At 43.5% G+C, this 23,739-nt stretch overlaps 1 long non-coding RNA gene across 2 annotated transcripts; it reads right to left on the bottom strand.

Moving 5' to 3' along the window:
- Positions 1 to 3,191: 3,191 nt before the first annotated feature.
- On the bottom strand, positions 3,192 to 20,946 carry LOC143267575 (uncharacterized). 2 transcript variants are annotated; one of them, XR_013042838.1, is made up of 3 exons: positions 20,630 to 20,744; positions 19,774 to 20,062; positions 3,192 to 4,285 (listed from the first exon to the last, which is right to left on the bottom strand). It is a non-coding gene; the product is annotated as an uncharacterized LOC143267575 (long non-coding RNA). The 2 variants fall into 2 exon arrangements; XR_013042837.1 differs by lacking the exon at positions 3,192 to 4,285 and having other exon boundaries at positions 18,345 to 20,062; positions 20,630 to 20,946.
- Between the last annotated feature and the right edge of the window lie 2,793 nt (positions 20,947 to 23,739).

The following is a 23,739-nucleotide window of genomic DNA, read 5'->3' as shown; positions in this document are numbered from 1 at the left end:
ATTGGGGAAGACCTCCTGAAAATCTTGGCTACAGATATAAACCTAAAAAAACTATAAGACAGGTGACATATACTTTACCTGTTCAAACATAAAACAAAAAAATTATCTTTGGCTGGCTTGTGTACAATGTACAGTCCATACTTGTGTTAATACAGATATGTATGTTACCTTTGAATGTTTGTGTGTTTTCAGAGCAAGGGGACCAGACACCAATGTAAACAGGTGGCCCAGGTGATCCAGCCTCTCAGAGTGCCTCTGTTGCAGTTTCTTCTACATCCAGCTTCAAGGCTGCTGGCTGATATGGTCCAACCTCACAGACTATTCTAGCCAGGACTGCAGATGAGCCTTGCACTTTTCCATCAAGCAGAAACTGGACAATAAATGTTATTACCAGTTTTCCCAAGACTTGACCATTATCTCAATTTTCTCAGATTCCCTAAAGATACCATTAACCACAGAGATCAGGAAACAGTTTAGAGAACACAATGCATACATTCCCAAGAGGTGGGGTAGGTGATTTTTGGTCATTTGATGGGTTATGGACATTTGTCATTGTTTAGAGGGAACATAGGGAATATAGGATAAAAAGCAACTATTAACTTCAAATATTTTACGTTAGTGTGGACTTTGATATACTGATACAAATTTAAAGTTATTTTTGTTATACTGTATTGCTGTGGGATGGTCTGTATGTTAAATTGCTCTGATTGGTCAATAAATAAAATACTGATTGGCCAGTGGCCAGGCAGGAAGTATAGGCCGGACTAACAGAGAGGAGAAAAGAAAGAACAGGAAGGTGGAAGGAGTCACTGCCAGCCCCCGCCGTGACAAGCAGCATGTGAAGACCCCGGTAAGCCAAGAGCCACGTGGCAAGGTATAGATTTATGGAAATGGATTAATTTAAGCTGTAAGAACAGTTAGCAAGAAGCCTGCCATGGCCATACAGTGTGTAAGCAATATAAGTCTCTGTGTTCACTTGGTTGGGTCTGAGCGGCTGTGGGACTGGCGGGTGACAAAGATTTGTCCAGACTGTGGGCAAGGCGGGGAAACTTTAGCTACACTGTATATATGTTTCTACTCTTGTTTGGGGTATTGTGCTTATGTAGCTCATTTTAAAATGTAATGTATAATTAAGAAATGCAGGTTAACAGTCATCTGTAATAATCAAACTTGTAGTTATGTTAGGTATGTTTTCAAGATCATACAGAGATATATTTTAGATAGATAGATAGTCTTCAAACACTTTGAAGACATACAGAATATGGCATTTATGATGTTTAATGAACTTATAATGTTGAAAAATCTAAGGCTTTTCATGACAGCGAGACATGTCTACTCCTGGCAGCACAAGTTTACTTCAGAGAAACTCCATCTGGAATTTGCTTTCACTGTGGCAGAGTTGGCCACTTGGCAAAGAAACTGCTCTTGCCTTGGCTGCTGAAAATGTGCTGTACAAACTGGAAAAAGGAAAAAGATGGTTGAACTTTGCCAAAACAAGGCTGGACAGTCTTTCAAAATTCCTGCTTCATAGAAGAGTCTGCCAGATATTCTAGGCCTGTAGGCAGCAGATGGATGCCCCAATGTTGCAGAGGAACCTTGGGTGACTGTCCAGGCAGCAAGATGTCTGCCATTTCTATAGTTTTGGAAGTGGCTTTCACTACACTTTCTGTTTATTCAGGTAATATTTTATCCTTCTGGTGTCCTTGATGAAGTTGAAGACAAAATAGTTATAATTACAGTTTTTCTTAGTTATGATAGAAGGGAAAACAGGCACAAAACTTTGGACTTGTCAAGATAGACTAGATAATGGGGGATTTTCTCTGGATTTGCCAAATATAAATGTACTGGATATTGTAAATATAATTCTTACTTGATAACTGTTCTTATTGTATATAGTCTTACTAAGTTAAAGTTAAAACCTTTCTTTTTATTTAGACAAAAAGGGAAAATGTTGTGGAATATTATTTTAACTAGGCAAAGTTGTGTTCCATTTGTTTATGCTGCAGAATATTACTTTAACTGTGTGAAGGTGTGTTACATTTGTTTATGCTGCCTTTGTTTAATTATATAAAATGTGTTACTGTTTCACCTTGACTGCCTAAGGCATAAAAAACTGAACAGCCAAAGCTAGGCAGGAGAGGGTTAGGCAGGATTGGCAGACAGAGAATAAATAGGAGAAATCTAGGCTGGAGAGAGAACAAGAGAGAAGAGAATGAGAGAGAAAAGAGGGACACTCCTGGGGCCAGAAGCCAGGTAGCCACCAGACAGACAGACATGATAAGCAGGGAAGTAGGACACACAGAAAAAAAGAAAGGTAAAAAGCTCGAGGCAAAACATAGAGAAAGAGAAACATTAAAATAACAGCTAAGATAAGGCCAAGTGTTGATAACCAATAATAAGTCTCTGTGTCATGATTTGGGAGCCAGTTGGTGGCCTAAAAGAAAGCCTGCTACAACACTATGTGCTACAGGCTTGTGTCTTAGTTAGGGTTTCTATTGCTACGAAGAGACACCGTGATCATGGCAATTCTTATACAGGAAAATATTTAATTGAGGTGGTTGCTTACAGTTTCTGAGGTTCAGTCCATCATCATCAGGACAGGGAGCATGGCAGCCTTCAGGCAGACGTGGTGCTGGAGAAGTAGCTGAGATTCTTACATCTTACAGGCAATAGGAAGTCAACTGAGACACTGGGCAGTATCCTGAGCACAGGAAACGTCGAAGCTCTCCCCCATAATGACACACTTCCTCCAACAAGGCTGTACCCAGTCTAAAAAAAGCCACACCTCCAAATAGTACCACTCCCTATGAGATTAAGGGGGCCTATTACATTCAAATGACCACATTTTGCAACAGTAATAAAATCAAGAGCAGAAGTGGGGAGAGGATTAGGATCATCAGGATGGGGAGAAAAAGAAGCCACAGCAATGGGGAAAACTTTAGCTTCCAGGGAAAATTTTATCTACTGTGTCTCCAATGGTGTCTTTTAGATCCATGGTTGTACTTTTGATCATAGTTTGAAAATATTTAGAACACTGAAACATTTACTTTCTCTAGGGAGATTTGTCAGGAAAAAAAAAACAATTAAAAAAAAAACCCAAAACCTTTAATTAGAATTCTTTTGGATTGGCATTTTTGCAAGCCTTAACCAGTTGGTAAGGAAACACCCCCCCCCCCATAAGGGTCCCACACAACACTGGGCTTTTCTTTAGGAACTTTGAAGATACTGTAAAGACTCCACTCCCCACACACACATACCATTATTGATCTGCATTTGGTAGTATAGAATTTGTCTTCAGGGACATTATCTTCAATTTAGCTTTATAGGTCATAAAGGTTTAATTTATAGAGGCTCACCTATTCTACAAGTGAAGAATAGATCACAATGCAACAGAAAGTTTGCTGTCCTGAAAGAGGGAGCTGAGACCACATGATGACCTCTCCCTAACCTGAACAACACATGCTTCTCTCCAACCACTGAACAAATGCCCTAGTAACAGCTGAGGACTTGATATCATGGTACATTCAAGAACATTAGTTGGTAGTCATACTGTAGTCCATTGAGTTTTATTGAAGTTTAAGTACAGTTGAAGTCTATAGTTAAAGATAGTTTAGTGCAAAAGCAGCACACGGTTGCTCTTTGAAGCCATCTTTGAAAACAAGACTATCATTTCTGTGAAAGCCGAGTCTTACCTTCAGCTTGTATCTAGTCTGCTCACCTAGAACCCAGCCTTTCCTACTTGCTTTAGGCACACCTTCATTAATCTCTCCTCCTCCTCTTTCCACCTTTCTCACCTAGATACCGAGAAAAAGAGTTTTTTCTCCCCTTTCTAACCAGAGTTAAAAAAACAGTTCCCTATTCCTAATTTCCCACTACACACTCAACCCACTGTAACCTACTGTCCCCTGGATGCTCCTTTAGAGTCCTGTTCCTCACCCTGACCTGCATGGCTACATTGTCTTTTTTTTTTTTTTTTTTTTATTTCTCAGTAACATCTGGCACAACCTACTATTCTCATCCCCCATCTTTTTTTTCCCCCTGCTTGAGAAACGATTTCTTAGTATTTTTTTTTTTATTGGCTAAATCCAAAATCTTTTAAAAAAAGGAAAATCTTGATGACAGTATTCACAGGGGATACTGACGAGAGCCACCGGGGAAGTTGTTTGGCATCCTTCCGGGCTTCTCCGGAACTCATCTCTTGGAAGTCTTCCCCCCACTGGAGTCTCTCCGTCTTCCAACAGTTTCCTGTGCAGCCAGCTGCCGCTCTCGGCCTCATCTCTGACCTCTAGAAAAGAATATGGGGCACTCGGGGTTCAGAAGAAGCTAGCCTCAACTGGTGAGAAAGAATGCCTTGCCGACTGTTTTCAAACCCGCTTTTAAAATCTCTTTGGTCAAACTTGGGGGGTTGGGTTCCAAGCCTGGGATGGCTAGGGCAGCTTCTGGGGTGGGCCACTCTGACTCCAGATTACTCACAGTAACTAGTACAATTCAAATGCTGTAACTATTTCTTATTCAGTACCGTTCAGGAATGATGTCGATATCTGTTCAGTACTGATGTGTTTTTAAAATAATATTGTCCACGGTTGGTTGTATCCTTGTATGTGGAAGCTACTAGACACAGTGGCTGTTAGTCTACTGTCTTGTCAGTCCAGAGAAAAATTCTTCATGGCGTCCAGGCCTCATTTAGAATGTGGTCACTTTCAGTGCCTATTGCGTGCCGCTTTCTGAACACTGCCGGCAGCGGGGAGGATTTCAAAATTTATACATTCCTGAGATTTGTATGTAAACGGTCACATGTAACTTGTGAATAATGAATTTGTGCTTCGGTAAGAACTAGTCCCATTGTGCGAGAATGATCCGAAAAGTATAGAACCAAAGGCAGATGGTCCGGATTATAGAGTGTAACGTATGGGTTCTCACACTCTCGTCAGCTCAGCTAAGCAAAGATGGGCCAGAGTCAACCAGAGTGCGCCTGGCCATTCTCAAAAACGATTAACATGTTCCAATGTCAGTAAAGAAGGAAGTATCAGGGGCTGGCACACCATGCCCAGCTGACTGCCTTAACAACTTTATTTGCCCTATAGGGGTTGGGATGCATGCTGGGTAACCTGGTACACAAAATGGTGGCTATGACCAAAAGGAGGTAGTCATGTCCAGTGGGATCCCTAGTTTTGTATCTTTCTATGCACACATGTATTCATCAGGTTTATTCTGGATTGCTTGAGATAGCTAGGTCCTCTGGAGGAGTGATGAACAGTAGTTGTATTCACAGCCATAAATGACATGTTTCCCATGTTTTACTATTGAATGTAATGAGTCTTTTTATGTCCTGCCAGCCAGCTCCCAAATAACAACATGGAGACTTCTTATTAATTACGAAAGCTCAGCCTACAGCTTAGGCTTGTTTCTAACTAGCTCTTATAACTTAAATTAACCCATTTATTAAATTAACCTACGTTCTATTACATAGCGTTATCTCTTTTCCATCTTGCACCTCCTGTTTTTTCTCTCTGTCTCCTGGCATCTCCCAAGCACCTAGGTTCTTCTCTTCTTCCTCTGTCTTCCCAGAAATCCTGCTTGTATTTTCTGCCTAGCCATTGGCTGTTCAGCTTTCTATCACACCAATCACAGCAGCACACCTTCGCTCAGTCTACAAATGTCCCACAAGAGTCAAGCATGCTGCTTGCTGTATGTTACAGCGGATATGCCTTAGCAGCTTAGGAAAACACCCTTCTGAGTCTGAGCTATTATTGGAATGGACACCGAATTTCAATGTTTTTCCCATGTGTTGAAATGATAGTATGTTTTTCTCCTTTAACATATTAATTTACTTCATTAATAGATTTCTAAATATTAACCCATCTTTGAATTTTTGAAGTATAAATACCATGATCATGATTTGTTAATTTTTGTATACATTTGAACATTTGCTTTGCTATCATTTTTTTCTTCTGATTTTTCAATTTTTTTTGCTTGATTTTTCAATTTATATGTTCATAAGTGAGATTATCCTTAGTCAACTACACTCACTTCCAAATATGAGCTAGGGGACATTCCCTTGGGGTTTCTTTATTTTCCTTCCTTCCTTCCTTCCTTCCTTCCTTCCTTCCTTCCTTCCTTCCTTCCTTCCTTCCTTCCTTCCCTCCTTATCTATCTATCTATCTATCTATCTATCTATCTATCTATCTATCTATCTATTGTCTTTTAGAATTATTTGTCCTCAGAATTTCTGTTGGAGTTCACCAGTAGGTTTCTGGTCTTGAGGAAATGTCGTAGATAGAAACTGAAGAGAATGAAGACTCCTGGGCAAGAAGAGTGGGTATGGCAGTCAGTTGCTGTTGCTGTGGTAAAATGCCTGAACATAGGGAACTCTAGGGAGGAGAGATGCACTGTGGCTCAGGGCTCAGAGCTTTCGGCCCCTGGATACTGGGCTCCATTGCTCTGGACCCGTATGGATGAGGCAGAACATCATGGTGGGCAGCATGTGATGAAGCACATGACAGATGAGCGCAGGATCACAACAAACTGTATCCCCCGAAGATACACCCCGTTGTCCTACTTCCTCCAAGTAGGCCCCGCCTCTGCAAATTTCCTACCCACCAATGATGCCATCAACTTTCAAGGGTGTCAATGGCTCAATCCATTGATGAGATCAGAGCCCTTGTTTTTCAGTCATTGCTTAAAAGCCTTTGACTCATGAGCCTTTTTGCGGGATGTTTTGTATACAAACCACAACACTAGGGAAGATGGAGGGAATTCTAGCACAGTCTGAGAAATAGTAGATGCTATTAGACTAAAGTTGATTCATTAGTTTTAGTAACTCCCGCCCTTTCTTTTATTATCCTTCCTGTGGAAGTCTAGTCCCCCATAGACTCATAGACCTTGTTGTTGGAGGTGCGTCACTGGGGGTGAGCTTCGAGGTTTCAAAAGCCCAATCCAGGCTAGTCTCTATTGCTCTGCCTGCTGCCTGAGGATCTTCCTGAGATTGGCTTAATTCACCCAAAATGATTTGTATCCAGGTGTGGCCATTTTCCTATAAACAACATAACTTCATTCTTCTTTGTGGCTGAGATAAAATTTCACTGTGTTTATACATCACATTTTTCTATCCATTTTTCTGTTGGCTACTGAGATTGACCATTCTTGTCATGTATTTGTTAACTTTTTGTGTTTCATCTTCTGATCGATTGGCTTGTTTGATTTCTCATTGTTTAACTTTTTAATGCTCCTTGTATATTTTAGATATTAATAATCTGCCATTTTTTAAGCAGCAAAGATTTTCTCCATTCTGTAGGCTGTCTCTTTACTTGGTTAATTGTCTCCTTGGTACAGAAGCCTTTTAGTTTCAGGAGGGCCTCATTTGTCAATTGTTGGTATTATTTTCTAAGCATTGGATCCCATTGAGGCATAGTCCTTGCCTATGCCTATACTTTGAAGTATTTTTCCTTTATTCTCTATCAATTTCAGAGTTTCAGGTCATACTTTAGTATATTTGATCCATTTGGAGATGGTTTTTGTGCATGATGAGAGATAGGAGATTTTACTCTTCTCCATCTGGATACCCAGTTTCCCAGAACCATACATTGAAATGTCTGTCTTTTCTCCCATCTGCATTTTTATATCTTGGTCAAAAATCATGTGACTATAGATGTATGGGCTGATATCTGGGTCTTCGATTCCATTGGTCTATATGTCTGTTTTGTTCTAGTACCATGCTGTTTTGTTACTATGGCTTTGTCGTATAACGTGAAATAAAGTGTGGTGATTCCTCTAGCAGTATCCTTTCTGCTCTAAGATGCTGTGGCTATTAGCCCAGGGTTTTTTTTGTGCTTCCACATGAATTTTATGCTTATAATTATGATTGTTATTATTTTGTTTTTTTTTGAGACAGGGTTTCTCTGTGTAGCCCTGACTGTCCTGGAACTCACTCTGTAGATCAGGCTGGCCTGGAACTCACAGAGATCTGCCTGCCTCTGCCTCCTGAGTGCTGGGATTAAAGGCATGCACCGCTGCTGCCAACCGCCACTGCCACCACCACCCAGCATGCTTATTTTTTATGTTTCTATGAATAGTGGTATTGGGATTTTGAGTGAGATTGCCCTGTGTTTCCTTTTTCTTTTCTTTTTAGTATGAACGTGTGTGTGTGTGTGTGTGTGTGTGTGTGTGTGTGTGTGTGTGTGCAGGTGCATGTAAACATGTATGTTGGTATATGAAGGGGCCAGAGGACATCTCTGGTATTAGTCTTCTTGAGTTCTACCTTGTGTTTGGAGATAGAGTCTCCCACAGGCCTGTGGTTCACCTGTTCACCTACGCCGCATGGCACAGGACTGAAGGGACCCACTCTCTCTGCCTCTGCCGCACTGGGATTATAAGCTTCTCAGTCACTCTCAGGCTTTTTATGAGGGTGGTGTGGAAAAACTCAGGTCCTTATGCCTGCACAGTAAGCACTTTACCTATGACCTATGTCCTATGACCTGTGACCTATGACCCCAGACCCTTGATTGGGATTACACAGAATCAGGAGATTGCTTTTGATAAGGGATATTATCACAATATTAAGTCTTCCAACCTACTTTTTAATCTTTTGAAAAACATTTTTGTGATGGCAAAGAAAAGAAGTCAACCTTTAATGCAAGTGAAACCCAGGAGATGAGCATGTACTTGAGGGAGCTTTTGCTGAAGAGCATTTGTCTCCGTGAACACAGCAGTCAGGGTGGACACCAAGCCAGGGGTACAGGGACTCTTCTGCCTGAAGCTGAGTCTGCAGAAGGCTGTATCCTCTGTGCGAGGATGAATCACAAATAACCTCGTGCCTTTCCTTTGTCCTGCGAACAATTACAAGAGAATTGCCTGTCCGAGAGCGGGAAAGCTCTCCTGAGATTATAGCTAGCCAGCTCTCCTCATCTTGCAGTCCAAATTTATACTGTACCCAGGGGTCCAAAAAACTCAAGTCAAGTAAATCTTAATTAGTAGTTTCCAGGAAAGTGGCAGGAACAAATGCAGATCATTCTGGGGGTGCCATTTTCAACAGAAGATTCCACAACTCACCATTGATAAATTCTAAAGAAACAAGAGCACGTGATCACACGCAGAAAACACGAAAGGAAACAGTGTTCCACGTGCAGGGGCTGGCAAGAACAAGGCGGCAGACAGGCTGGGAAGCAGTCGCTATCAGAATGAGGAGGTACCAAATATAAAATAAGTATGTTAACTATGTTGAAAAAATAAGTGAAAATTTAAAATATCCAGAAAGCATAACCAGAAAGTTTGACAGACTCAAGGAAAAAAAAAAAACCTAGAAGTCTAATATATCATGTGTGAATTTAAAAACATACAAGATGCTGGAGAGGTGGTTCATAGGTTAAGAGCACTGGCTGTTCTTCCAGAGGACCTGGGTTTGATTCCCAGCACCTACGTGGCAGCTAACAACCATCTATAACTCAGTTCCAGGGGAGCCACCATCCTCTTCTGGCCTCCACGGCTGCCAGGCGTGAAAGCGGCGCACAATCACGTATGCGGGCAAACACCTGTGCACATTCAATTCAAACAAACCAACAGTGAAAGCACAACAGATGGGTTTCACAGCGGAATAACCGTGATGGGAGGACAACCTGGGAAGGGCAGGTCAGAGAAAACATCCAGGATGTGGCCCCAGAAGATGGGAAATATGAAAAAGAGTTTATACAACATGCGACATTGTGAGGAGCGTCTGATCACAATTCTATACACATGGGGAAGAAGGGAGAAGGCAGGCAGAATTTAAGTAATAACTGAAAAAAAGAAGGAAAACTTCGGAGGTGTGTTCATGTAGGAGTTTGATGCCAAAGGGATCTGACACTTTCTTCTGGCTCCTGCTGGTACCACATATGCACAAGGTGCAGACATACATGCAGGACACACACACACACACACACAGACATACGGACATAGACACACACACACACACATATACAGAGTGTATGACTTCTTAACAAAAAAGGAAAACTGTGAAAAGTGGAAAATAATAAACATAAAAGAAGATGAGAACAGAGAAAAGTAAAATATGGAAGATTCAAGACCCATTAAAAAACACAAAAAAAAAATAAGGGGGAGAGCTAATGTTAAAAATATCAAAAATTTAAGCAACTAGAGATAGATGGCATCTTGAAAAAATCACAAGAAGGTGAAGGAGGAGGAGGAGAAAGAGAAGAAGAGGAGAAGAAGAAGGAGAAGGAGGAGGAGGAGGAGGAGGAGGAGGAGGAGGAGGAGGAGGAGAAGGAGAAGGAGAAGGAGAAGGAGAAGGAGAAGGAGAAGGAGAAGGAGAAGGAGAAGGAGAAGGAGAAGGAGAAGGAGAAGGAGAAGGAGAAGGAGAAGGAGAAGGAGAAGGAGAAGGAGAAGGAGAAGGAGAAGGAGAAGGAGAAGGAGAAGGAGAAGGAGAAGGAGAAGGAGAAGAAGAAGAAGAAGAAGAAGAAGAAGAAGAAGAAGAAGAAGAAGAAGAAGAAGAAGAAGAAGAAGAAGAAGAAGGAGAAGACCAACCTCTATACTTTGTAGAGGAGTCCAGAAGAGTTGGTATTTCTATAATAATACCAGACAAAACAGTGTTCAAGGCCAAAACTGTTCTGAGCTAGGGAGTCATTTTGCTAAGAGGGTGAGTTAGTTCTTCAGGACGCCAGGAGAGTGCCCTCAACGTGGAAATACCTGGATCAAGCCATAAACTCAGTAAAAGGACAGATTAGACCCCAAAGTGACTGGAAAGAACACTGCACCTCACTGCAGGAGATTGATTACGCACCCTTTTCAGCTAACATGGAGTCTTTTTAAAAAAACTGCCCAAATTTCTAAGATTATAAAGTTGTCCACAGTAATTTTAGAGACACTGAAATCACATAGACCAGAATTTCTAATCACAGTGCAATTAAGTTAGAAATTTCTAAAAAAGAGCAACGACAGCTCTGTATGGATTAGTAGTGTCCTCTCTAGATAACCTGGGGATCGTAACTGACAGAAGTTAGAAAACACTAACTGACAACAGAAACATTGTAAATGGAAATGTATCTGATGCAGAAATTGTCTTAGAGGAGAATGGAGGAGTTTGGTTTCAGCCTTTTGATCGCTCGGCTTCATGGTTTCTGGGACTGTGAAGAGGCAGAGGTAGGGTGTGAGGTAGGGCAAAGCTGTCAACTCATAATGTCTAGGAGGGAAAGGGAGGAAGGGGAGGGGGAGGGAGAGAGAGGGAGGGAGGGAGTGGAAGGTAGGGAGGGAGAGGGAGGGAGGAAGAGGAGGAGAGGGAGGGAGGAAGAGGAAGGGAGGGAGGGAGGAAGAGGAAGGGAGGGAGGGAGGGAGAGACAGGGGGAAGGTGAGAGAGGAAGAGAGAGGGAGAGGGAGGGAGAGAGGAAGAGAGAGGGAGAGGGAGGGAGGGAAGGAGAGAAGGGAGGGAAGGGGGAGGAAGAGAGACAGAGGGAAGGGTGGGAGGGAGAGGGAGGGGTGGGGCGAGGCATGCTGAGGGATCTACTTCTAACTAAGCACTGCCTCCTAAAGTTGTACTTTCTCCTGACATCCCCTTAAGCTCACTCACCAATGGATTACCTTCTCATGAGGCTAATCACCTCTCAAGGAGGCATCCTGAATACCGCTGCCTTAGTGACCTTGAGGTTTTGGGGGACGCTTGAGGTCTACATTATGTGTACATTCAGTCACAGACAGAAAGTATTTAAATTGTGTCTATGCTGAATGTGGACTTCGCCCTTGTTAATATTCCGGGAACAATATAGTATAACAACCATGTTAGAGTATTCAGATTGTACTCTGACTATAAGTCATTTCAAGAGGACACGGCTCAACTATATGAAAGTACTGTAACACTGTATAAAATATTCTTAGCCGGGCGGTGGTGGCGCACGCCTTTAATCCCAGCACTCAGGAGGCAGAGGCAGGCGGATCTCTGTGAGTTCGAGGCCAGCCTGGGCTACCAAGTGAGTTCCAGGAAAGGCACAAAGCTACACAGAGAAACCCCGTCTCAAAAAACCAAAAAAAAAAAAAAAAAAAAAAAAAAAAAAAAATATTCTTGAGCATCTTGGAACCAATCCCCAGCAGACACCAAGGGGCAACCTTTCTATTTTTATAATTTATTTTAAATTTTTATTGATAAATCACAATTCCTCATATTGGTCCATATATTCTGTTTTACAGTTTTTTAAATGAAATTACTCCTATGGATAGAGACCTCACAAAAGTATTTGCTTATGGTCCCATATATCTGAAGGGTAGTGCTGAATATTTGGATGTTTTTGCATTATTCTTCAATTTGTTATCTAAATTTCCTTTTTTTTCTGATACATACTCAATAGTTGGTAAAAGCTATTTTCAGGGTAGAAAACATATGCACAGAAGAGGAGCATCCAGCAGGGGGGGTGGTGGGGGGGGAATGGATGGATGGACAGTTCAATGAACAGCTAATGGAACTCTGCTCCATAGAGGAGCCTCTGACTTCACAGTGGATGGATACCAGCAGGAACCTGGAGAGCTTTGGAGCAAGAGAGGTAAATATATTTGTACCCCAGTTCATCATGCTGTGTCCCGTGGGTTCTGCACAATATGAGACCTGAGTTAATCTAGACAGTGCTATTCCCAAAGAGTCTAACATCATCTACAACAACGCCAAAGGTTAGTTATGTTCCAGACTAAAACAATGTCATACTCCCTTTGCAGCAAAGTTTCTATGATAGACATCTACTTAAACACAGGGCTGTGAAGAAGTCTGATGTCTGCTCTACAAGATCACATTGTTTACAAACTATCTACAGTATTACTTCTTCAGTGGATTTCCTTTTAAAAAGCTATTCTAATTTAAATTAAAAAGTGCTTCAGAAGTAGGTCACTGGGGGCGGGCCTTGAAGTTGGAGAGCTTGGTCCCATTTCCTGTTCACTCCGATTCCTGACTGTGGGTGCAGTGTGATCAGCTGCCTCACTCTGCTCCCACAATGAACTGTGTCCCCTAAAACTGCAAGCTAAATGGAACCCCTCTCCCTTAAGTTGGTCCTGTTGGGTATTATGTCACAATAAGAAACATAACTAACACAATTCTAGTCTTTCAGTGCCCAGGAAGCCCCTCCTCAGAGTCTGCTAGCTGGGATTCCAAACTTCCCTTCCCAGTCTTTAGGTATTCTCTGGTTTTTCTCATGGTATGTGAGTTCCCCCTCCATCCTCACACTTACTCACTCATCTACATCCAAACCCTTGCCAACTTCCTGAAAAATCCCCCAATTTTACCACTGTCCAATTATCTTGTCCCTCTTTCCCCCATTTTATCGTAAGTGGAACTTTTCATTTTGTTCATGATTAAATATTTCAGTATGTTCTGATCCAGTCTACCTAGAAACCTCATGTTCTCCACCATGCTCCCCCACATATGTACCCCACAACTTCTCTGCCTTATGATTTTTCTCCATCAACATACAAGTCAATTAGTCTTTCTTAGAGCTAAACAAATGTGATGTATAAACAACTCTTCCTTAGCCTAGTGTTCCTATCAAAACCATACCACCACCTTGTGCTGTGAACTACAGGTCCCGGAAGGCACCACCGACAGCCACCATGTCAGTCTCCTAGGGCTGAGCATTTTACACCTAAACCACTCCCCGTGGGAGCCCCTCAAATGGCCCACTTCGTCTCTTTCTGTAGAGTGACTGGAATAGACAAGAAACACTGGAATGCATTGGGAAAGCAGCTTAGAGACTAGGGGAAAAAAAAAAAAAAGCTTCTAGCTTCTGTTAGGCTTATGATGGCCATTGAGGACCACCAGCTCTGCAGAGAGCTGTGAGTGTTTTACTGTTCTTTGGGGAAAGAAGAATTGATCACAAACTTATTTGAGAGCCAATACTACAGTAAATTTTTGTAACAATTCCCAAGTTACTTTCAATTTGCCCTTTGGTTCGAAGTCAGACTATATATTGGTTAGGATGTCTTCCCAAATGCTCTATCTCCAAAAAGCTTTGCTTGGGGCCTGCCAACTTCCGAATATCTTCCCTTGTGACAGCATTACATTATATATGGAGGCCCCAGTGCTTGCTAAATGCCTACGCCCTTCCAAGGAGCTCATCCCGAGTTCCATAGCTTCGTTACGAAAGCATTCCTCCACAAGTATTGGCTCCTCTGGCACTGCCTGTACAGAAGGGAGCAGCCACCATTCCTCCTGGGGGACCCCACTAATCACACACACAGTCCTTGAGGACAACGAGTGATATCACATGCTCTTCCACCTGTCTTTGGTGAAGGGAACCAAGCATCTCCAAGGCTGCTGCCAAGGCTCTTATTCTGCTCCAGGACCAAGCCCACGGCACACATGCTAACACGCAGATTTTGAGGCACAGGCAGTTGCTTCCAGCCTATGTTTTGTATTCCAGGCCCCAGGACCACTCAGGGTGAAGCCCAGCAGACTGAGCTGACGATCAGTGCTGGAACTGTATTGGGGCCAGTGTTCTGAGTGCCAGCGAAAAGCACAGCCCTCTTGGAAACGTCCGCTGGCTTGGAGAGAGAAGCTGAGGATGCATGGCAAACCAGCACCTGCTGCCTTGACAGCCGCTGTATTGTTCAGCGCAGCAGCAGCACAGTGAGGAAGCATCGAGCTGAGGTCTCAAGTGCTTAGTGGAATTTTCACATCCCTCCCAAATTTGGGGGAGATGATGTTCACAACCCCAAACTTCCTGGCTTTTTCTGCAGCGTGAGGTGAGCAGGCTCCTGCTGTCACGCACTTTTCAGTCTTCCCGATTTGAGGTTAGATTTCAGGCGGCAACGCTCACCAGCTAAAGCTGTGTCCTTTTGTAAAAATCATCCTGTGGTTGTCTGAAGTGATTCCTATGCAGGACTCGCTGCATCCTACTTGGTTTAGTACTAGTGAACGACTTGGGGCTCATTTCAAGAACACTAATGCCAATGCCTCCTTTGTCGTCAGAATTCTTTCCCCTGGAACAAACACTGAGCACGGCAGCCTGTGGGAGCTCATGGGGTTCACTGAGCAGTGGAGGTTGGCAAATCACCCAGGGAGGACCCCTCATGGGCAGAGCATGTCTCAGCCATGGCGATTCTGCCAGCCACAGTTCATTCTAACTTAAAAAGAGGTGCAGGGGTGTTTTTTGTTTTTGTGAAATTTTTTTTTGCTAGTGCTTTCAAAAAACTTGTTTTAAATTACATTTTTATGTATTTGTTTTGTGTGTATGGACATGTATCATAGCACACTTATGGGTTAAGAGGACAGCTTCCTGGAGTTAGTTCTCCCCTCCCACCATGTGGGTTCTAGGAATCAAACTCAGGTCATTAGGCTTGGCAGCAGACCACTGAGCCATCTCGAAGCCTGGGCCTCTTTAAGCACACATGTGTGCAGTATACTTGCTGGTTATTTTCAGGGTAGTACAGTTGATGGTTTGGATGAGAACAGCCTCCACAGGCTCGTATATTTGAATACTTGGTCCTCTGTTAGTGAACTGTTTGGGAAGGAGGTGTGTCACTGGGGCAGGCTTTGAGGTTACAAAGGTCCACATCATTCCCAGTTCTCTCTCTCTCTCTCTGCCTTGTGGTGGAGATCAGGATGTGAGCTCTCAGCTACTGCTCCAGGGCCATGCTTGCCTGCTGCCAGCTCCCCACCAAGAGGTCATGGACTCTAACCCTCCAGAACTGTAAGACCCAAATAAACTCTTTCACTCTATAAGTTACCTTGGTCATGGTGTCTCTTCACATCAGTAGAAAAGTGACTAAGAGGACATATAAAGTAGTCGGTTTCATTGTATGTGACATGTTTTCAATTCTGAAAATTATTTCTTGGTAACATACTGCTAACATATTATTTCTAACTTACTTATCTGATCATGATCTTTTTCTGCTTGAATCCCAGAATCCTCTAGTGCAGTGGTTCTCAACCTTCCTAATGCTGTGACCCTTAATACAGTTCTTCATGTTGTGGTGACCTCCAACCATAAAATTATTTTTGTTGCTATTCCATAACTGTAATTTTGATATTGAGTGGTATCCCAGTTCCTAAGACCATTGGAAACATGTGTTTTCTGATGATCGGGACCCATAGGTTGAGAACTGCTTTTCTAGAGTGATGTTCATACTCCTCTTCGTATCCTTTTGTGGCCTTCGTCTGGCCACTACGTTAGCTAAATCCCCTGACAACACTTCCTATTCCAGCCATGTGGTGCAGCAAGTGAGCATTGCATTGTTCCTGTTTCATCCAGAACTCTTCTGGTTCCTTCAGAACCCCTCTCTCTTCCCTCATTTCAATCTCATTTATCCTTAAGGCTCAGCATTGGGTGACCCGCCCAGAGGCCTCCCTTCAGGGCGCTGGCTAGGTTGAGTCTCTTCTGCTGACTACTATGGCAACACATCCTACTCTAAATCTATCTCCATTTTCTTGCTAATTTCTGAGACCAAATGTTAGATTGTAATCTTTTCAGTGAAGAACTAAATCGACTTGTCTTATCCATCCTTATATTCTGACTGTGCTGATTATTAAGCAGACAGGCAGATAGTTGCTTCATCTGCCTCTGTAAAAACTCATTTTTTATAACAAAATTATGTTGAGTTTACTGGGTGTCACAGTGGAGTAAGTGTAAGCCAAGTTAGAACGTAGCTTTTCCCCAAGGGCCCTAGTGTCAAAATTCAACTGTTATTACAAAAGCTCCTTTCCTTGCTTGGTTCTTTCTTAATATTGCAGTCAATAAAAGAAAATGAGATTTTAATCATACTGTTGCTCAAGCATGCTGTTATTCCGTGCTCCCCATTAGATGTTTTTAAAATACTGGGGTTTTATTCGTACTTCAAGCTTTGCCTATAGTCAAAACAAGCACTATTTGTAAATTTCAAAACCATTCCCATTTTCCACAATAAATCACGAGGAAGCAATTGCTTGCTGGATTTCAGGCTGAGGTGGATGTCCACTGGTTCAGAGCCCTGAACATCTGAACATGCAGGTTCAATCCCCAGAATGGTAGATAGGACAGCCTCACCCTGCCCTGTGTGGGCCTCTATGGTACTTCTCTCCCAAGCACTTCAAAGTTTGGAGTGGTTATGATTTCCTCTTGATAAGTGTCATATGTATCTGCTTTTCTACCACGCTGTTCAGTCTGGAGCAACTTGGTTCTCTTTGGCAGGAAACACAATTCATGAGAGAAACTGTGTAAGGCAAAGAACCCTGGACTTCAGTTCTGAGTAGATAAGGGGAAATGCTAACACACAAGGCTTAGAACTCTCCATGTGTTGACGGGGCACAGCTCAGTGGCAGAGTGCATGCCACCTAGCGAGCTCCCGGGCTCTGGAGTCAGTCCTCCCTCGCGACCACCAAGAAGAATTTTCATAGAGACTCTGGGCTCCACCTGAAGCAGAGAGCACCAGGCTGAGTCCTCAGGCTTTTCCCTGTGCAGAACCACCTCCCATGTTGTCTATGCCCTTACAGAGTCGGACTCTACATCTCTGAGAAAGTGTCTTTTCTCAGCACGAGTTGGAAGAACGCTGTCAGGAAAGTCAAAATAGACTTGTTCCACGGCACCAATTAGCCTCCTCATTTTGTTAGTGAGGCAAATCCTATTAATGGAAGTGCCTCGTAGTTCATATGTCATACTTCACGCATGTGTCAAGTGGCGTGACTCTGTCTGCGTTGCAGCAGGATTGGCTGGATTAGTAGTTTGCAAAAGAAGTTCTAGGTGTTCTCATGGTTCCTTGGTTTTTCAAGATTGAGAGTGACCCCAAGACCCAGTTCCTACATGAGAAGCCCTATTCTGGGTGCACTTTATATAAACTGTTATATAATGAAACCTAGCACAGGTTTCATTTGAAAACACAGATTCTATTGCTTAAAGAGAAGTTTAAAAAGAGGAAATGATGGCTGGGGTGTAGGTCAGTAGAATGCTTGCCTAGCAGAAAATGAACTAGATATTTTTTTCTTCAGCAGTTAGCTTACATTGCACACAAATAAAGTAGGATTAGATACCCACATTGCTGTTGTTTAAAGCGGTGATGCATTTAAAACGTTATTTATTCTGCAAATCTGTATGGAGCCCCTGCATGCTGGTCATGGCTGTGGGTGCTGAGATAGGGTATGGTACGTCTTCTCATGGACTGTGGCAAAGTGGACAGCTGAGTGAATACCAGTAAGCACTGTGGTCGTCTGATGCTTGCCCTGTGGGTGTGGGGGGGAAGGGAGTTAAGAAGGGTTTCTGGGTGACAGTGAAGCAGAAGTAGGGAAGTAACAATGCTCAGTAAGTAGGAATTATTGATGGAAAAGCCTATGAGTGAGAGAGACCATGCTCTTTTGAAGAACTGGAAAAAAGCGTATTAAACCTGGAGTACAGAATACAAGTCAGAAACCTTGATCCTTCTCAACAAGTCTGAATTTATGTGTTAATCAATATTTTTAAAAGAAATATACCCCTGACATATAATTCATAAAAGGAAAAGGAAAAGTGTCTTCTATCCTGTGATTCCATTTTATAAATGTATGTTTATTATTCAAAAATAAACATCTGAATGCTACTGATGGCCTTTTATGTAATAAGCTATGCTTGATTCACATTTTCTTTTAAAAATTGATTACTATTTACAGTTTCACACACGTACAACTTGCATACTGACCTCTCTCACCTTCCACCTCCCTCCCACCACTGTCCACCCTCCCACGTTCCCACAAATCTCGCTCACATTCACATCTATTCATTGTGTTTTGTAACCTACTAAGGTTAACCAGGGCCATCTATGTGACTATCTATGTGACTATGGTTTGGAGCTATCCAATGGAATCTTGAATTTTTTTAATCTTAAGAGCCATGGCAAGCGCAAACAATCACACTTCCGCTTGGTGGGAAACACCCACTCAACTATGGGAGAAAGAGAAGTGGCAGTGGAAATGTCTAGGGCTTTTCACACCCTGTGGGGTGTCCTGGTGTGTGCTGAGTAGGCAGTTGGATAGTCTGGACTAGCAGCACAGGTACTTTCTAATTCGGCATAGGTAGAGATGATGGGCACCCTTGAGAGCAGAATGGATGGCAGTTCCCAGAGAGTAAGGAATCTGTGGAAAGAAGGTGGTTTGGAGAGTGGCTGAGAAATAGAGGACGAATAAAAGGACGTGGTATCACAGAAACCAAGAGAAGGAGGATGTTCCAGTACAGCTGAGTGAGAAATAGGTTAAATACTGTAGAGGTCAAAATCTGAACAATATCTCTGGGATACATGTCTTCAGTCTCCCAGAGGCCACAGTCACAAGATCTCTGACCATCTGTGGTCTCATCAAAACCTTCACATACTAGTCTTGGAAAAATCCTCCTGTGTAATTGTACATTGTTAATGCTAGATATGGTGGCTCACGCCTGTAATCCCAGCACTCAGTGGGTTGTTATGAGTTCGGGTGCTATAGTAAAATCCTGTTTCTAAAAACAATCAAATAAACAAGCAGCAGCAACAAAATAACCAGGATGCAGTGCACTGTCCCCTCCCAGTCACCTCCTAGACCAGTGCTTAGTTTCTGTAAATATCAGAGTTTAAAGGCCAAACAGCTGGAAACTGCTATATCCCTGCTCACACATCCTGGAAAGTAGCTGGGGTGCTGTCTGCTGTGCTTTTACTAACAATCCAGAAAACGAAATCGAGAGTCCCACACGGGTTACTCCTTAGCTGAGTGTAATTAAGGTAAAGTAGGTGGAACATGGAGGGATGTGACCAGAGGAAGTAGGATGTGCACACAGCCCAAGTCATGTCAGCTCACTGCATTTCCCTGCAGCTCCTTACCTTCTGCCTGCCTCTGCTTACCCTCTGCTCTGTGCCCTTCCCTTCTCTTCTTGTGTTCATCCTCCTGGAGGTAGATTTGCTGGTAAATATAATGAGCCTGGGCTTCTTTCAGAATGGAAGGATGAATGAATGGACTCTCACAGCTGTTTACCATTCGCTTACCACATGGCTGGAAGGGAACCCAGGGGTATCTAGTCTACTGGGTTCCTCTTATAGTTGGAGAAATTGAGGTAGAAAGAAATTAAGTCCCTGGAGTAAGATTCCTCCAGGCCCTGAGTGGGCGGTGGAAGGGGTCCATGTGCAGCCTGTCCTGTGGGGATAAAAACAACACATCTTGGAGATAACAGGGAGAAGCAGTTATGTTCTGTCCTAGTTTAGATTCCAAGAGTAAATCTGTTCATACTGAGTTGCTAAATTATCTAGATACAAAATAAAGAAAACAATCAGTTTTGTATGTTTGGAAGACATTGTGAGAACTGGCCCATAATACTAATTCTCTTTTATTTCCTATTATACTACACTTTGTATAAACTTTGTCTCTAAAGAGATCAAAGATAGAGAGGTGGACATTGATTTATTTTGTTGTTTACTAAGTTCCGCCTTGACCAAAGGTCTGTGACCCCTTCCACGACACCACTTAAACCTTGTTCACAGCAAACCTTGGCTCTCCTCTGAGAAGTCCGGATCTATGCGGCTGCTTCAATAAGGCTGGCAGTCCAGTGGTAGACATTCAGCTTGGAGAAGCTGTTACATCTAGCTATATCTGTGCCAGGTTTCAGTAAATGAGTATCTTAGTTAGGGTTTCTACTGCTGTAAAGAGACACCATAACCACAACAACTTTTTAAAAAGGAAAACATTTAGTTGGGACTGACTTACAGTTCAGAGTTTTAGTCCATTATCATCATGGTGGGACAGGCAGACATGAAGTTAGAGAAGGAATTGAGAATTCTATATCTTGACCTTCAGGCAACAGGAAGTGAACTGTCACACTGGGTGTGGCTTGAGCATAGGAAGCCTCAAAACCCACCTCTGCAGTGACACACTTCCTCCAACAAGGCCACACCTACTCCAACAAGGCCACACCTCCTAACAATGCCACTCCCTATGAGCCTATGGGGGCCAATTACCTTCAAACTGCCACAGAGAGGAGAGGGCTTTTGTGAATAGTGCAACTCTGAGCTGACAAGAAGTTTGGTCAGATGATAGATGAGTTTGGAACCCAAACTCATTGAAGATGATAGAGCATAAAAAAGACCTTGGACTCTGGAGTCCTGGGCCTGCCTTGGGAGCCTAGCTGTGCCTCTTACTAGAATTTAGACTTCACAGATTTATTTTAACTTCTCCAGAGAGCCCTCCATATTCTCTGTGAACTGTAGCTCTAAAAACACAGTGAAGAAATGAACAGAAGGACCCCACGTAAAACTCCAAACATTTCACGTTATCTTCTCTTTATTCTGAATTCTTTGGTTTCTTCCCATCTCATGCCCTTTCTTTAGACCCACATGAAACAATTCTCCTAAGGCAAGGTTCAGGCTTTTTGCTGAACTGTCCTCGAGGAAAAGGCCTTTGGAAACTGGACTTAGAATTTCAGCAGGAGTTGGCATGCTAAATCAACTGTGCCGTGACAAGTGAAAAGATTACTTGTGACTGAGAAAGATTACTTGTAATATATAATACCCAGCTGGTTCCAAAAGAAGTCCTTTGTTTGCTGAACTGAGTGGGGTGAGGGGTGGGGAGTGGAGGTGGGAAGTGGGGGTGAGGGTGGGGGTGGGAGTGGGGGTGGGGGGTGTCTGAGGCACAGAGTTAAGAGTCCACTAAGTTGCTAGTGTTAGAAAAACCTGGTTGTTTGAGTGATAGATGGTAGAGGATGCTGAAGGAGGACAGGGTCAGAGGGGAATAAGCAAGATCCAGAAGAATGAGAAAAACTTAGACCCTCTGTGTGGGCTGGATCGAAGGGTAGGGTGGTAGCTGAAAGAACTCTCTGTGGAGATCCCAGTTTTAATTTCTATAAAAGTTTGCCATGCTGTGCTTGATCCAAACCTTCCTTGCCAGTATCTCTCTGTGAGATCTACAGTTAAAAAAAAAAAATCCATGTTTCTTTTTATGTGTTGGAGACAGTGAATTTGTTCTTAGTGAGAGATGAGAAATACTGAGTTCTACTTGAAGGTCTCTGTGCCCCTCGGACAGCGCTGTCCAGGGGGCCAGGCACACCAGGGTCCCACGACTTAGAGATCAGCATCCTCCACTCCTCCAGCTCCAGATACACATTTTTTTTTAAAGGGGAAGAAGCACCTGGAAACCATTGTTATTGGACCTAGAACGGCAGCTGAGCCCTGAGGGGCAAAGGTCTAGTTTTACTTGGCAATAGCACACCACGTCCAAAATATCTGCCTCTCCTCAACACCGGTCACCGGTCACCGCATCTCTGCTCCAAATCCTCTTTGTTCTGGATATGTAGCTGCAGCTGCATAATTTGTGTGAAAAGTCAGAGAAGGAAAGTGTTCCATAAACCCCAAGCAGCTGAGAATTCTTTCGATGCTCATAAAAGCCAACAGCAGCCTCTCTCCGAGTTTGCCTGTGAAGCGTCGGGTAATGGCTCAGATTTCCAGAGCTCCCAGCCGAGCTTGTGGTCCCATCAGCACCACCCTGCTTCTTCCCAGCAAGCGTCTTGCTCTTTCACAGCGGAAGAGGGCCTATTAGCAAGCAAGAAGTCGCTTTTCAGAGAAAGGTTAGTGAAAAAAGCATAGCCCTTGAGAAACGGATAGGAGTGAAAATTGGATGTGGAGAAGGACATCGGAGCCCAGGTGAGCACACAGGAGCAGTTAAGGCCCGAGAGTGGTATGCAGGGTCCTGCTTCGCCACAGCAGCTGCTCAAACGAGAGTCACCGGAATTTGTTGCTGGAGCCTAATTGTTTCAAGCCTTTGGTGCTACATCCGGAATGCTTACCATGTCAGTCAGAAAATCAGTGTTTCCAGAATGACCAGCAGGTCCAAATGAGTGGGTGGTGCTTTTCGGCAAAGTAACAAAAGATGTCCTCGAATATGAACATGCTTTGGTGAGCCGCCCTGGAAATCAGCTCCAAGAACCAAGCCTTGTCACACAGAGAACAGGATAGGAGTCGCACATGGGGGCTGGGGAACTGGCTCTGTGGGAAGGGCGCTTGGCTCACGAGCCAGAGGACTAGGATGTGGTGGCTCTTAGCACCTGTGCGACAGGCTGAACCCAGCAGCACACACCTGTGATCCCTGCACTCAGGAGGCAGACACAAGTGAAGCTCCGGAGTTTGCTGCCCAGTCAGCCTAGGACGAATAGGTGAAGTCCAGGTTCAGTGAGAGACCCTGGCTTAAACCAAATCAACCAACCACCACCCTCTACAATCAACCAACCAACCACCACCACCTACAACAAAACCACGAACCACCACTGTTAGCACTCAGGCTTATGCCCGCCCCCTGGGGTCCTCACCTGCAGCCACTAAGCCCTGTGCACATGCGCTTGCTAACATTCAGACGGGTACCTAGCCAGGGTCCTGTGACTGCTACATCTGTGCGCATGTGCTAGCCCCTAAGAGTGAGCTCCGGCCAGGTAGTGCACGCCTTTAATCCCAGCACCCGGGAGGCAGAGCCAGGTGGATCTCTGTGAGTTTGAGGGCAGCCTGGTCTACAGAGCGAGATCCAGGACAGGAACCAAAACTACACAGAGAAACCCTGTTTCTAAAAACAAAACAAAACAAAACAAAACAAAACAAAACAAAACAAAACAAAACAAAACAAAACAACAAAACAGTGAGCTCCGCCTCAGAGGCCGGTCTCTGCACCTTTCTCCTTCCCTTTTCCCAATAAAACCTCCCACATGAGTTTGTTGTGTGGTATGAATCCTCCTCACCACCGTTAGCTAGAACATTTGGTGTGGAGAGACCCAGCAGGCCCTCTTGGGGCCCTGAGGCACTCCCCCTGGACCCATCCACCTACACAGCCTCCCTTTC

This window comes from Peromyscus maniculatus, chromosome 10 (genome assembly GCF_049852395.1).
Source record: "Peromyscus maniculatus bairdii isolate BWxNUB_F1_BW_parent chromosome 10, HU_Pman_BW_mat_3.1, whole genome shotgun sequence".
Lineage (NCBI taxonomy): Eukaryota > Metazoa > Chordata > Mammalia > Rodentia > Cricetidae > Peromyscus > Peromyscus maniculatus.
The sequence above is the reverse complement of the archived record's forward strand: the minus strand, read 5'-3'. Positions and strand labels throughout refer to the sequence as shown.